Source organism: Mustela lutreola, chromosome 5 (assembly GCF_030435805.1).
Source record: "Mustela lutreola isolate mMusLut2 chromosome 5, mMusLut2.pri, whole genome shotgun sequence".
NCBI classification, from domain to species: Eukaryota; Metazoa; Chordata; class Mammalia; order Carnivora; family Mustelidae; genus Mustela; species Mustela lutreola.
Window position 1 is genome coordinate 80,326,930 of NC_081294.1, and position 13,973 is coordinate 80,340,902.

At 43.3% G+C, this 13,973-nt stretch overlaps 1 protein-coding gene across 5 annotated transcripts in view; it reads left to right on the forward strand.

Moving 5' to 3' along the window:
* The window catches only part of ARHGAP26 (Rho GTPase activating protein 26), a 448,623-nt gene that overhangs the window by 86,780 nt on the left and 347,870 nt on the right, over positions 1-13,973 (forward strand). The window lies entirely within an intron of this gene.

A 13,973-nucleotide genomic window follows, 5' to 3' on the forward strand; every position in this document is an offset into this window, starting at 1 on the left:
CCAGCAGTTGGATTGATTTTTACATGATCTGGTTGAGTGTCCTGGGTGGGGGATGGTACAAAGTTTCTTTGATTCAGAGGAGGACTCAGTGTTCCCTTGGACTCTGTCATTATCACAGTAGTGATCTTGCCCTGGAAGTGTGTGTGTCTTACTTGTGCTTTAAAAAACCAACAGAACAGAAAAGTTTACCAGCCAGAAGCCCTGGGTACACCCTGCTTGCAGGTATGGAATCAAGCTGTTGTCTTTCCTCGTCCCATTGAAGTTTCATGACACCGAGCCCTTCCCTTCGCACAAAGAGATGTCGGAGGCAGTCTCCCTTTTGCAGAGGCTTGCTGCTCTGAAACCTTTGACCTCCTTCACTTCTCAAACTTGCCTGAATCAAGCTCTATAGGCAGTGGATGTTCTGATGAGGAGGGTCACAGGTTCTGCTCGGCAGAGTTTGGACTGGAAGAATCATTCTGACTCTAAAGTAGCTTTCTGGGACAGTTAGTGGGCAAAAAGTTAATGGTGGTGTAGTTTAGATTTTAAAACTGTGGGAGTCTAGAGTCAGGTTCCTGGGTTTGTAGCTTGGTTCCGTCACTTACTGACAATTCTCTCATTTGTAAAAGGGATTTAAACAATAGTACCTGCGTCAAAGGGATTTTGGGAAAATGAAGTGATATCTTTAAAGCACTCAGGGGCTGGGCAGATAGCTAGCTTTCAATAAATTGTTGCTTTTCATGGTATTGAAAATCCTTCAGACTTAGCCTTCACTCCCTGTTTGGAAATGTTGCAGTCATTCTGAGTATGCAGACAGCAGCTGTCTTTTCCACTTCAGTGTGCATTTGTAGGAAACTATAAGTTCCAGGAGACCTTGATTATATGCGTTTTGTTTGTAATATAATGGAGAACACAAGTGGATGGTAAGTGGCACATAGTATGTGTTTAGTAAGTCCTTTTGGGATGAGTGAGTGAACCTGTGCGTGGATCAGTCACAGCAGTATGGTTGGGTGGCATGTTGGGTATAGCTAGGAATTTTTAGTTTATAGCTAGAGGATCCTTCAACATCTTGGAAAGTAGGTAGCATCTTCGGGGGAAATCCTTTTTTTAAATTTTAACTGCTTAATTAGCACCCAGAAACTACATGTGTTAAATTGTGCAGTTTGGTAAACTCTGACATCTGTATGTAACTCTGAAGCCATCTCCACAGCACTGGGGGATTTCTTAATGCCTTTGTGTTTTCTTTCTCCATAGCTGATAAGCCACTTTACCCTTTGGCCTGACCTGGCATTTGGCCGGCAGGTGCTTCACTGAGTTGGGGGTGAGGGGGTGGGATGCTGGCATTGTGTTTTCCTTCCTGTCCTTTCTAGCTATCTTGTGCATTTTTATGTTCTTGCTATGGAATTTTAGATGATTATGGTATATATGTGTGTGTGTGTGTGTTTGTGTGTGTGTGTGTGTGTGTCTTTGTCTGTCTGCAGCAGGTTGCATGTTGAGGAACAAGAACTAGATCAGTTTAGCTCGATATTATATTCTCATTGTCTCCCATAATCCCCACCATCTAGGAGGCCCTCAGTGGGGGGAGGTGAAGAGGTCCATTCATTCACCCCATTACCAGAATGGATAGATGGCACTGTTGGGCCTGAATTGGAAACACAGAGGACTGAATTCCCAAAGACTGAAAGTTGTTTTTACCTTCATCAGAGGAAATCAAAGGGAAAAAGGCCTCTTGGGGTCTGAAGTACTTCATTACTGATGTGACTCTAAGGAAACCCTGGAAATACAGGGAATCCATCATGACACTAGCCAGGCCCAAAAATGAGGCACGTGGGGACATTTGCTGTCATTCTGAGGCCCAACTGTTCTGTGCAAGGTTAAACATTTATGTTGGAGCTCTGTTAGTTTGCTTTTTACTGTAAACTGTTTCCATACTACAGGCTGCCACAGAAGGGTGCTTTAACTGTATGCTGTTACAAGGACCCCCAGATATCTTTTTTTTCTCTCTCCAGCTTGTGGCATAACCCACCCTCCCTGCCTCTTCTCTTCCCTTCCCTACCGCCCCTCTGCGTCATAAATCACAGTGAAATTTTCAGAGTCAGCTCTGATGGCCTCAGAGAGAAGTCTCTCTTAGGTGCTCAAAGAAGCAGCACAAAAATAATAATTTAAAAAAATGACACAATCAGGTAGTGGTCTTTGGTGTACATTTGGCGAGAGTCAACATTTTAGAGCAGTAAATACTCTCCGTGGTAGAGGAGAACCAGCAAAACCGGCTTTTAAAAGCTCCACTGCAGGAAGTAAGGGAAAGGTGGGAAACAAGAGAGGGTATATTTGTGTTAGGAGGCTGACTTTCGCCTAAACGTTAACGGGAGAGATGGAGGCAAGATTCATTCACAGTGACTGTTTGTTTCAGGTGCTAGGTGGCAGCTGGTTGCTTTGTGATGAAATGCGGCTGTTCCAGCAGCTTTTGTACTTCTAAGTTGTATTTTGTGCACGTCTCATCCCAGGTGCTTTGCTCCCTAGAAAGTCCGCCATTCTTCCATCTGCCCATCACTCTTGACTACTTGTTATGTACCAGGCACTGTATCCATACCTACTTCTGTCCATTCATCCATAGGTACCACACACCTAGCCTCCCTACCTGCCTACCTAGCTGCCCACCCTCCCTCCCTTCTGCCATCCACCCACGCACCCATCTTCAACCTATTCATTCTCCAGTCACACAGCATTATTAATTGCCTGTTACACAGAAGCCACTGTTCTAGGTCATGGGAACCCAGAGTAGGAAATAACTTAAGAGAGGAGACAGGCTTAGGAAGAAGATTGTTCTATCATTTTCTCCTCTAATGTGAGGTTATTAATGACTGACACCCTCACCACCATTTGTAATGCTATGAAGACAGAGGCCTGGTCTGATTTTTGCTTACTTTTGTCTCCAGCGACCAGTATACAGGGAACATTAGTATATCACTTACTACATAAGTGTAGTCTGTACATAGTTTTTTTTCATGTATAATGGAATAGATTAGTGTTCTATATAGTGTGGGACATGCTTTAACATGAGTATAGTCAAAGCTGTGAGAAGTCACACAGAAGATAGTTGCTAACACTATCTGGTCCAGGTAAGGAAGAATGAGGGTTGTCTGTGAATGCCATTAAGTGTACACGCATGTGCTCAGTGGCATTCTTTCAGCTTCTCCTCATACTGAGGTGGTCATTGGGCTGTGTTGGAATACAGAACTGACCTGGACTCTGCCCAGACTGAGCACATGTAGAGAGTGCTTAGTGGGAGAGATCCAGGTGTGTCAGCCCATGGTGGGGGCCAGCCTGGGGTAGGGGGGGCAGTGTGTGGGAAGATGGACTGGGAAGGGTTCCCTTGAGGGAACTAAGTAGGGTCGGGCAGGGTGGAAGAAGGTCTCTGAGGGAGCTGATCTGGGAAGGAAGCTGGGGTAGCTTGAATGTGGAGAGCAGCTCTGGAAGAGGCTAGGACCAGGCCATCTGCAGTATCTGAACAGCAAGTATTCCTTTTTGTGTGTTTGCAGAACCCCTTAGATTTTGGTAACAGTAGGAATTTAAGACTCTGGCTTCCTAAGAGGACTTCCTGTGGCTGCGATAACAAATGTCCCCAAACTCAGTGGCTTCAAACAACCTCTGCAGGTGCTAGGGAAGAAGCTTTCTTGGCCTCTTCCCAGCTTTGATGGTTCCTGGCAGACTTTGGTGTTCCTTGGCCTGTAGCTGTATCTCCCCCGTGTCTGCCTCCTCTTTCCCTGTGTGTCTCTGTCTTCTCCTCCTCCTCTTAGGAGACCGGTCATTTGATTTAGGTCCCATTTTAATCCAGTATGACCCTATCTTAAGTAATTACATCTGCAAGGACCCTGTTTCCAAATAAGCTCAGATGCTGATGTTCCAGGTAGACAAGAATTTGGGGGACATTATTCAGCCCATCTCAGGAGGGAGTGCTGAAGTTGCTGGAACAGTGCTAGGAGGCTTCCTAAAGGTCTTCTCATTCCTCAAGGCTTCTGGGTTGACAGCAGGCCACAGACTTGGTTGTGGGGAGGACTGGCCAGCTGTGACTAGAATTCCTGTATCTGGCAAGGACTTGCAGGTATGGGATTCATCCTTTCAGTGCCTAAATGGAGCTGAGAGATTGTAGGAGGTGGCCCTACTCATGCCATCCTCGGTCACGTCATCCTGTCCTTCCTGCAGCGAGGGGACAGATGTCAGGGTTTCTTCCTGACCTTCTCTCAAGCACCTTGAGAGAGGAGGAAGTGGCCACCAGCGTAAAATGGCCAGAATAATTAATGACCTGAGCCAACAATGGTCTAGGGTTTTTCCATGGTCCTTCTCTCCTCTGGGAACAGTTTCCTGCTGCTTTCTTGCAGGCATGTTGCCAGGGACTTTCTGGGTCTCCAGGACTTCGCTTTCCTTTTCTTTCTTGTTTGTCTGTTTTCTCAGGTTCAGTGTCAGTCACTTCTAATTCCCTTGTAGGTAAACAAATTACTCAACACTGTCTTCTATAACAGTGGTTTTTAAACTTACTGTGATTTCCAGGTTTGATTTCCATATCTAGTTAATACATTTGATTCTCAGAATTTCTGATAGAGTGAATCTGGGGTGATGTGATTCAGGTGAGCTTCAAAAGCCAACTTGAGAAACATTTCCTCCAAAAGATAGTGGGGTGTGTGTGTGTGTGTGTTTTCCTACTAGTGATACTTGGTGTATTAGAACGAATGGCTTCTGCATTTACATGATGCTAATTGGCACAGTTTGTCATCAGATTATTTAACATTCTAGATAGGCTGTCTAGAGGTACAAATGCAAATTCTTTGCCTATCATTTGCCTACAGGCAAAGTGATTTTAAAATAGAACTAGCAATACCTTGAGAACATAAGCATACTGTTGCGTGAAGAACACGGCGGGGACTGTGTGTTTTGTGGCTTCAAGGCTAAACCTAGGAAATGTGGTTCTGGTTGTTTCATTTTGTGTCTGTAATGGTGTAAATAATGGGATGCCTATTGGGTCTTCGTTTCTGTGACCCAGCTTTCAGCTTTCTCCTGAGTAAAAAGGGGATTGCAGGGTTTGTCATTCTCCTGACTGAACTCTTAAAGAGTCACCTGCCTGTTTGTATTCATTTATTGGTTTGGGGCATACTACACGCTAGAACTGCGAATACTGTCCTTTTCTGAACAAATCAGACATTGATACTGCCTGCTTTGTGTTTATAATCTCATCAGGCAGTACACATTAAACAGTTACTAGAATTAAAGGAAATTAGCTATCCTGTAAAGGCATGGGAAGGGAAATCCTAGGGAACGGTGAGAGTTTACCAGGGGGAGTGGGTGGAGGATGAGAGAAGGCCACATCCCAGGGGAAGTGACCCTTCAAGTGAAATCTGAAGAGTGGAGAGGTTTGGGGAGCGCTCCAGTCTGATGAGGGCTCGTGGGTACAGGACTTCTTCCTGGGCAGAGGGAACACATTGTTCCAGGCTTCGGGGTGAGCATAGTTCCTGCACATTAGAGGATCTGCGTGGGCCAATGGGGCTGGAGCACTAAAGGCCACTGGGTGTGCCGATGAGGCATGTTTTGTGGGCCTTGGGCAGTTTTTGAAATGAAAAGGAGGAGTTACACCTGGGGAGGGTATAGAAAGGGCAGTGACAAGATCACATCTGCTTTTTGGAAGGGCTAACCTGGGCAGCTGAGTGACAAACAGTCTGGGAGGGGGTCCAGGAGGAAGTGGCAGGGCCAGTAAGGGGTCCAGACCAGAGGTGGTGCTAGCCTGGGCTTGGCGATGCTGCAGGGAAAGGAGGTCTTCCCCTCAAGGTAACAGTTGGAGGAAATGAGAAAGTTAATGGAGGTGGAAAAGGAATCTCAGGTATTTCTGTGTCCAGGATTAGGTACTGATCCTATGGGCCCTTATTCATAAAGCACAAACATGGACAATATAAATCCTTTCTTTGATAGTATCTCTGTTGACTTACGGTGTTTTTATTTGCTATAAAAAAAACTGAGGGTGTCTGGCTGGCTCTGTCAGTGGAGCATGTGACTCTTGATCTCGGACTTGTGGGCTTGAACCCTGTATTGTGTATAGATAGATATTGCTTAAAAATAAAAATAAACTTAAAAGAAGTTCACACTATTTTTATAAATTTTACTCTTTGTTTTTATTGTGCAGTGCCCGTTTTACATGTAAACAGAAGATAAGCTGACTTGTTTGTGGAATCACTAAAATCACATAATTCATATTCTATAGCTCAGATGCCTGTTCATTTTGCTCTTACTAGAAAGTTAGAAGCATTACACAAGCTAACTCAACTGTGTGAATGTGTTTGCAGATCTTTTTTTTTTTTTTTTTGAGGTGTAATTGACATAACAACATCAGTTTCAGATGTACACCGTGATGATTTGGTATTTGTATGTATTGTGAAATGATCACCACAGTAAGGCTAGTTAACATGTCACCATACATAGTTAATTTTTTTTTCCTCGTGATGACGACTTACGAGGTCTGTTAGCAGCTTTAACGTATGCAGTATAGTATTATTAAATGTAGTCACCATGCTGTACTTCACATCCTGTGATTTATAATGTGAAATTTGTACCTTTTGACCACCTTCACCCATTTTGTCCACTCCTCCCCCTGCCTCTGGCCATCACCCATCTCTTCTGTACTATGACCTTGTGTTGTTATTGTTTGTTCTTTTGTTTTGTTTTGCATTTCATGCATAAGTGAGACTTAGATTGTTTTTCTCTGATAATTTCACTTAGCATAATGCCCTCAGGATTGATCCATGTTGTCACAAAGGGCAGGATTTCATTATTTTTTTCTGGCCAGATAATATTCCTATACACCCCCCCCCACCACCACATTTTCTCTTTTCTTTATTCATTCATCCATGGATAGGCACTTAGTTTGTTTTCCTGTCTTGTCTATTGTAAACAACGCTGCAGTGAACATAGGGATATACTATCTTCTCAAATTAGTGCCCCCCCCCTTCAGAGAGATACTCAGAAGTGGACTTGCTGGATCCTCTGGTAGTTCTATTTTTACCTTTTTGAAGCACTTGCATAGCATTTTCCATAGTGGTTGTATCTGTTTACATTTCCACTGACAGTGTAGCGGGTTCTCTCTTGTTCCATATCCTTGCCAAACTTGTTTTAATTTGCATTTTCCTGGTGATGGGTGATGTTGAATACCTTTTCATGTACCCATTGGCCTTCTGTATGTCCTTGGAAAAATGTCCGTTTAGATCCCTCAGTCTTTTTTTTTTCCTTTTTTTTTTTGCTGTTGCAAGAGTCTAGCCCCTTATATAAGATTTGCAAATATTTTGTTCCATTCATTGGGTTGCCTTCTCATTTTTTTAATGGATTCCTTTGCTGTACAGAAACTTTTTACTTTGATGTAGTCCACTTGTTTACTTTTTACTTCTTCTTGCCTTTGCTTTTCATGTCAAATCCAGAAAATCATCACCAAGACTGATGTCAAGGAGACTTCCCTGGAGGAGTTTTATGGTTTCAGGTTTTCAAAGTTTTAATCCATTTGGAGGTGATTTTTGTTTATACTGTGAGATAGTGGTCCAGTTTCATCCTTTCATTCTTTCATCCATAGGGCTGTTCAGTTTTCCCAATAACATTTTTTGAAGACTGGATTTTTCCTACATTGTATATTCTTGGTTCCTTTGTCAAAAATTGATCTACCATCTATGTGTGGGTCTATTTCTGGGCTCTCTCCTCTGTTCCATTGGTCTGTACATCTATTTTAATGCCAAAACCTTACTTTTTTCATTACTATAGCTTTGTATGGTAGTTCTTTTTTCTTTAAAAAATTTTTTTTTCATTTTTTATAAACATTTATTTTTATCCCCAGGGGTTGTATGGTAGTTCCTGATTAGAGCAGGATGCCGCCAGCTTTTTTCCTTCTCAAGATTACTTTGGCTGTTGGGGGTCTTTTATAGTTCCATACAGATTTTAAGATAGCTTTTTCTGTTTCTGTGAAAACGCCCTAATTCAGCTGTTTTTGTTTCATGTCTTCAAAATCAAACATTTTACGAATGTTCTCTACCTTACTGATGAGTAAGGAAGGACCTGAAGGAGCGAAGATGTGTAGGTTGCTAAATCTTTCCCTGCATTGTGTGGTTGACTTAACCAGGGAAATAACAGGAGTAAGAAAGGCTATGGCAGTGTCTCTTGGTCATTCATATTTGTTAGAATGCTGCCTTTCTGCATTTGCTAAGTTTTGATTTGGAAGGAAAACATGAGCTCTCAGGCCTGTCAGCATTCACACTTACTCAGTTACAGACGTGACACAAATACCTTGTACTTGGTTTTAGTATAGCTCGACTTTCATACATCATGGGTCCACCAGAGTTCTGGACTCATTGGGCATTGCAAACACCATATGTACCTGGGGTTGCAAGGGGCCCTGGTGGACATGCATATTGGAGATCTCTGCTCTGCTTTTCCCACCAGACTTCACTTAGAAAATACAAGTTCAGAGATAAAATTTTAAATGTCAAGGTGGTGGCAGGATAGCATTAAGCCAAGTGGCCCTTCTGAGTGTGGGTTCCAGTGTAACTGCATGGGTTCCATGTCCACAGAGCGATAGTCCTCTCTCTCAGCTGCCTGGGAGCCTGTATCCTGGATTCACTTGAGTCTGTATCACATTTACTTTTTGCATGCTCAGTTGGAGAAGATTAACTGGTTAGATCCTTATTGGCAGCCCTGGCCCAGGCCTGTGGTCCAGCATTGCTTGGCTTCTCACGTGCTGCAGGCAGCTCTCACTTCTTTGGGAAACATGGATTCTGGATGGGTTTCTAGGCAGGCAGCATGAGGGCCATTCATCAGCTCCTTGTGCCATAAGCAGGGTCTGTACCAAATCAGGCCCTAAAGAGTGCTGCCTTTCTAGGTGCTCATGTGGGCTTTGGAATAAGACACATGATTAAGAACATTTTTGGAAAAAGCCTAAGTATTCAGCATTTATGGTTTTTAAATTGAATTATGGTGTTCCCTCCTCCCACCTCTACTGTCACTTAGATTTCTTCTTCTACAAGCGTTAATTGCCTGCTTTGGGAACATTTGTAAACCTATTGTCAGGAACTAGAAGTTCTGGCTTGTTCCTTGCCGCTCTACCTTTGTAATCAGGAGAGGTTCCATTATTGGTACGTGGTACTAGATGTTCCGAGGGCTTGGATAGTAGCGGTTCTCTTACTTGAGCATGCATAAGAATTGCCCAAATTCCTGGGCCGCAGCCTCAGAATTTTGATGGAGGTGGCTGGGATATGCTCCCGAGGCAGGTCTATCACCGTTAATGTTCAGTGTATTTGGAGACATATTAATCTGATCGGTCAAATCCTGTGATGGTGTGGAGTGTGGGGATTCTCTGAGAACTAGCTGAAGCCCAATTTCTTATCTGACTGGGGCAAAGCTGGTAAGGAGGCAACATAGTAGGGAACCTGGGATTTTCTTGGGGAGTGTGTGGAGGGCAGTTGTTGCCCACCTGGACCTCACTGCCTGGTCCCAGGAACAGCCCAGCCTCCCCTAGGTGCAGCAGGAGAGTGGGGCATTGAACAGGGGATAAAAGAAAGTGAAACTAATCTCTGAGGATGTTACTAGGTGTGGCTCTGTTCAGAAACACTATGTGCTCCCCCCCCCCCCTTCAGGAAACGTTGATTTAATCCATGGGGAGACAGGCAGATTTTCCTTTTTATTTTTTTTTTTTAAAGATTTATTTATTTATTGGACAGAGATCACAAGTAGGCAGAGAGGCAGGCAGAGAGAGTGAGAAAGAAGCAGGCTCCCCGCTGAGCAGAGAGCCCGTTGCGGGATTCGATCCCAGGACCTCGGCATCATGACCTGAGCCGAAGGCAGCAGCCTAACCCACTGAGCCACCCAGGTACCCCAGTTTTTCCTTTTTAAATGGAACTTACTCTGATGCTAAGGAGTGGCTGCCCTACCTCCTGTGGTGTTAGTGGGGACGTTTGAACTGTTCCCGAGCATTAGATGGATTCCATTTAGATCATAGTAATGGTCAGAGGTCAGCAAGGTAGGGGAGTGTAAAGGTGGGTGGTAGGAGGCCAAGTGGCTGTCCTCTGATTTTTATACAGAAATAAATCACCCTACATATTAGTTATTACATTCTTGAGTAATCCCGAGTACTATTAATATCTATTGTTTTTTTTTTTTTCTTTTCTTTCTTTCTTTCTTTTTTTTTTTTGAGTGCTTGCTGCAGGCTGGGTGCTAAGCACTTCTGAGCATCACCCCTTTACTCACAGGACCAATCCCCCCCCGGCCCCTCCCCGGCCATGATTTCATGCAGGTGGAAATAAATATAGAGACCTTATAGATGGCTGAGGGGAGATTTTGAGTTTACTCATTATTCGAGTGCTTACTCATCATTCTAGGCTTGATTGGCTGGAGGAAGGCCTCTCTTTACTCGCAGTGCCTTGTCTTCCTTTGGCTATGCTCACATTCATCTTAGCTGTTGAGAGCAGCTGGAGATGGATCTGATGTGCATTATTTCAGGGCTCTGCTCTTTGGGATTTTCTTGTTAACAGAAATTGTTCTTTACATTTGAATGTAATTTAAGACCAGATTCTTTGGGCTGGGTTTTTGGTTTTGCTTCTCTTCTCTTTTCTTTTCCTTTCTTTCTTTTCTTTTCTTTGCTAGAAAAGTGTCAGGGATTAGTGGAAGTTGATGGGTCTTGGCTTCCCTTTTCCTGCTTTTTTTGTGAAATTCTTGCTTGCCTGAATGTGTACAAAGTGATTGTGATTGTGCAGATGCTGGAAGAGGCAAACCTGGGGGTGCAGTAAGGCCTAAGTTCTAGATCTTCCAGATGTTGGGTTTTTGCTTCACAATTCCAGCTTTAATCTCAAGACCTTGGAACAGGAATATCTGCATCCCGGGTGATCTGTGGAGAATTGGGCTTGGAAATTCATTATCAGCCTGGATGGACTCTTGCGATATCCCATTTTTCACTCAAGAGCTTCATGGTCCCTTTGGTAAATCCCTCAAATCTTTTCTGAGGTAGCAGTATTCATTTTCCTTTTATTATATGCATGAAGAAAGGCACAGAAGAAGGACAAAATGCAGTCACTTGATGACTCCCTGGTAGAAGTGGTGGCCCTCAGAACTGTCCCTGAGGTGAAAAAAAGAAAAAAAAAAAAGAACTGTCCCTGAGGACAATTAACTGAGTTCTGGATTCCCATGTGGGTGCCTGGGCCTTGTATGCATGGACCTGGACAGGCAGGGCAGTTCTGTTCTAGTTTCTCATCTCCGTTTTTCTGGCTCCTTGTCCTGTCTTCATTTTACTGGCAAGACACCCCTCATCCCCACCTCCCCCACCCCCACTTTTTTTCTTAAAATTCTCTTCCAAGAAAGTCTGGCTTTTGCTCTAAGTTTACTACCATAAATTTTGAGATGGTACACGTCACCCTCTTAATCTAATTGAGCCAGCACATCATTGTGAAGACATCATTTTATTTGGGGGTATTAGTTGCTATGGTTATTTGCTGAGACTAACAGAGTCTGTGTTCTCTCAGTTGGATTTTTGGAAACTGCTATCTGAGAATGACAGAGGTGTGTCTCACTGTAGAAATAGCCAGTGTATACCCTGACGATTAACACATTTTTTAAAAAGCACAGAAAAAATACTTTGGGTGGAATTTTTAGAGCTAGAAGAGACCTTAAAGATCACTGATCATCCTTCTGGTTTTCAAAGAGCTGTCCAAGGCTAACGTGTTAATTTACTTTGCCTAGGTTCGCAGGCGTTGTTCCTGGGTGAGCAAGGATGCAGCCTGTTTCTGATTCTTACTCTAGCTCCCATTCTGTTTTTTTGTGCAACAGTTGAAGTCCTTTCAAGGAATCCATTCTTCAAATATATACTGAGGTCTTGTGTGCTCTAGGTGCTGGGCTTGGAAGGAGGAAAACACTGTGATCTTGACTCTCAGGGTCTCTGTTGGGAATTCCAGACCTTGACTAGAGAGTGTGATGCCTGGACCAGCAACATTGGTATCACCTGGAAACTTGTTTGAAATGTACACTTCCAGGCTTACTAAATCAGAATCAGCATTTTAACAAGATGACCTGGTCTTCAGGTGCATATGTAAGTTTGAGAAGCGTTCCTCTAAGAGAGTTGGACATTGTAGAAGCAGAATTACTATTAATTTACGTGGAAAAAGTTTTAAGCATCCCTGGTGCCCCAAAATAACTTCTCTCAAGCTTTTTGGGTGCTTTCGGATATGTCTTGCTAACGACTGCACAAAATCAATTGAGATAAAATACAGATGCTCACAAACACAGTTCAAAGCTATGGCCGCTCTAGTCACTCCAGGCATGGCTCGTGGCATAGCTAACACTGAACACTATTTTCCCTTTCGCTGTGAACAGAAAAATCCTTTTGGCTTTCTTTTGTTTAGTGAAAATAGGTACTAAGGGACATACTTTGTTAAAGTGGAGTGGTGTAAGTTGAACTTCAGAAAAACAGGATACCTGTATTTGGTAAGTTTGATGAATTAATGAGACAAAAATTCCTTAATTCTGAAAGCTAATGAAGATTCTCATTTTGTTGATTCTCTTGTCTCCAACCTGCATTCAGCCAGACTGTGCCTGTGTGGGAAGGAAAAAAAAACAGCATCTAGGGACAACCCTGTGTTCTGCTCACATTTTTTCTTCCATTTAATTCCCACAACAAACCCGTGAGGTACTTGTTACCCTCATCGTGACATAGACTCTTGGAAAGGTTGAGCCATTTTCCCAGTCCTAGAGCTGGTAATTGGCAGATCCAGGGTTTGAATCCATGTTTGCAAGTCCACACACTTCATACTCTTCTGAATTGACCTTGACACTGTGTGTGTGTGACGTTTACTCTTGAACTGCATGGAAATACCCTTTCTTTTTTGCTCTTTCACTTGATCAGTCCCTCTTAAAATGGGGTTCTTTGTTTTAACCAAGCAAATCACTATTGTTTCTCTGGAGGGAGTTTTTCTTGTACTTACCCACTGTCATAGAAGGTCTTGGAGCTTTATGCCAATGTGATTGTTCTGAATCCATTCCCTCAGTTCTCTGTGTCCTTGTTTTCTGCTTTGTGTCGGGCCTGAGCGATGCACATTTGGGGCTGGGCTCTTTTGGGCTTCAGGTTTCAGTATAGGTCTGATGCTGACTTAATCATTCAAAACAGTAGTCCCTGATGAGCAAATGCTTTTTGAGGACCTATTCTGTGACAATAAGCTAGTCTGGAATTTCTTCATAAAAGATCACATCTTAGGACTTAAATTCCCCGTGTTCTTAAGAAGAACAGACAGGGGCGCCTGGGTGGCTCAGTGGGTTAAAGCCTCTGCCTTCAGCTCAGGTCGTGATCCCAGGGTCCTGGGATTGAGCTCCACATTCGGCTCTCTGCTCCACGGGGAGCCTGCTTCCTCCTCTCTCTCTCTCTGCCTGCATCTCTGCCTACTTGTGATCTCTGTCTGTCAAGTAAATAAATAAAATCTTAAAAAAAAAAAAAAAAGAAGAAGAAGAACAGAAAATGCAGCCCTTTGGAAATACAGTTGTCTTAGTATATATCTTTGTATACCTGTCTGTAGTAAGGGTGTTACTGAGCCCTCATAATCCAGATGTGAACTTGGAGTTTTCAGTAGGGAGCAGAGTTTCTTTGAATCCCTCATTTTCTGGTTATCTCCTGGCTGACCTGTGGTCTGTGTGTCCAGTGTCAAGGTTGAGAGGTTTCCTGTACCATGTATTCATCCCACAAGGAGAAAGCCCCTTGACTGTGGGTGTATGTTTTTAGCAGTGAAGCAGGATGGGAAGTCAGAGTAGAAGTCCCAAAATGAAGTTCTGGGCCTTAGTAAAAGTCATAATCAATGTTTAAGCTGATTTTGTCTTTCTTCTTTACAAAAATATGGTTACCATTTCTTTAGGGATAAAGTCTATATTCCTTAGCTTGGCATTCTAGTCCTTCCGTGATTTTAACCCCTTTTCCTAGTCTTACCTTCTTTCTATCAAGCAAT